Below are 2,358 nucleotides of genomic sequence, written 5' to 3'. Positions count from 1 at the left end.
GGAGTAGAAGCACAGATGTTTTGAGACTGAAAAGTATGCTTTCGTGCTGTGTAAACTTTTTGTTCGTATTTTTCTCTACTGCCAAACACTCCTTCTTATAGGGGTGGAGGAAAGCCAGAAAAATTGGCCAACAGTCCGAAAATGTTGCTTTCGGCCAACTGGCCGAAAGTGTTACTTTCGGCCATAAAAAAAAACTTGGCCGGCCGAAAGTGACAAAAAAGTTGACACTAATTGTCACTTTCGGCCATGAAGTGATTTTGCCGAGGAGGAAAAATCCTAACGTGGGATTCGTGACAAGGAAATGTAAAGAGTGGGATACGTAGAAGGGAAAGTGTCTTTTCCTTTGGCGAGATTGGTTTATGGGTATTTCGCCTTTTCCTTAGGCGAGATAGTATTTTCCATTAATTTCGCTCAGGAACCGAGTAAATACGGTAATCCACCGTATTTACTCCACCTACCTTATTTATTGCATCCTCTTTTAAGAAAAAAAAATATCTGAAAATTGCATTGAGAGGCAAGTTCCCAATGTACACACATTCCAGCCATCATAAATAATACTCCATATTATGGTGCTTTCATATGCACGAATTCCATAAGTCTTTTTCAAATCAGCCAAACTTTCATCTCCCTTTCCTCATTCTTCATCTTCTCAAAATTTCTTTTTATCCATTTTTTTTTTTATTATGGCCCCTCCCTTATATCTCAAGAAATTCATTGAACATTGTGGTCCCAAATTTGTTGATATATTTGTAGTTTTGACTCCATTTTGGTGGGACAGATTTACTACGAAGACAGCAATTAGTGGAGTACAGAAACAAAAGTCAAGTCAGTGTAGACCATAGTATTATATTTTGGAGGTAATAATACATGTTATTTAATTTTTATTTGTTTAAAACGTGAGGATTGTATAGACTGTGGAGTAGTTATGTATTGAGGTTATGAAGTGTAAATCGTAGGTTTAAGATGTTATAAAAAGTTAATCTTTTTAATCTTTAAATTTACAGATTAAAAAGTGTTAGTGCTCTCGTAAAAAATAAAAAAAATAAAAAAATGTTAGTGCTATGAATCCAAGAAATTTGTGTATGTTTTGTATTGATTGATTAATGTTTAAGGTTTGCTGTGGTTTTGGATGGTTGATACAACGTGGGGTGCATGTTTCAGAATGAAAATTTGTGTACGTTTTTTTTTTTTTTTTTTTTTAAATTCTATGTTGCTAATCATTACTTATTAATTGCATTAATCATTATCCATATCATAAAAGAAAATAAAAAAAAATCTGTTTTACATTGTGTATAATTTTGTATATATGTATTTCATTCTGTATAATTGTACATAGATGATTTTTTTCCTGTAATAAATAATGTCGCCTTTACCAAAGGCAACTTCTCTTTTCTTGAATCTCGCCTTTGTTAAAGACAATTTCCTTGTTTTGTATCCCACTTTAGGAATTTCCTTATTTTGAAACCCGTGCAAAAAAATTTCCCCGACGAGTTAATGATTCCAGGAAATTAGTGGAAACAGGGGTGGATGGGCAGGTCAGGAATTAGTGGAAACTTGCACTTTTGGAATTGAAACACCATTCATGCATGTTTCACGAGTAGTATGTAGTATTCTTGGCTCTAAACACAAAAAAAAAAATGAATACATACAATAATTGCTACGCATTCCAACCCATTATCTCATTCACATTGAGAATCAATATCTCATTCACCCATTGTCTATTTTGAGCGTACAATATATCAATCTCTTCGTCTTACTACGAAGTACCCGAATCCACTTTGACCCGACCCAAATTGAAAGTGGATCCCACTGATAATTGTACCACAAAACAGCTACTTAACAAGCCATTTTTTCCAACATTATATAATTTTAAGGATGACCAAACTGCCATGGCTACGTTTATTTCAGCCTGCTTCTTATTTTTTGGCTAGCTCACCAGTGAATGTACACCTGCATTTTTTTAACTGAACGTTCACTATTCCGAACGGAATTCTAGTGAGTAGAATAACAGTTTACGTCAATGGAGCTGAGTTGTTAGACGATCGGACGTTGCACGACTACGAACTCTCGTATCACTCCGAAGTGGACGATGCCAGCGACTACAATGACCTCGTCGGGATCCTCTGGGAATGCGAATAGTTTGAAGAAGCTTCGTATACTGTGTTGTCGCAATGCGAGATGAAGAAGTTTCCGGTGGAGGTGAACCCGTCGGAAAATGTAGGGGAGTTGAGGAAAGAGTTTGAGAGATTGAAGGAGAAGTGGCAACGGCTGCCCAACAACAGACAAGGTATTAGACGTAAAAAAAAAAAAAAAAAGGTCCATGTCAACATATATTACCTGCAATCTGTAGGTAACTTG

Source organism: Ipomoea nil, unplaced genomic scaffold, assembly GCF_001879475.1.
Source record: "Ipomoea nil cultivar Tokyo-kokei standard unplaced genomic scaffold, Asagao_1.1 scaffold2826, whole genome shotgun sequence".
NCBI classification, from domain to species: domain Eukaryota; kingdom Viridiplantae; phylum Streptophyta; class Magnoliopsida; order Solanales; family Convolvulaceae; genus Ipomoea; species Ipomoea nil.
This window is presented reverse-complemented; position numbering follows the sequence as displayed.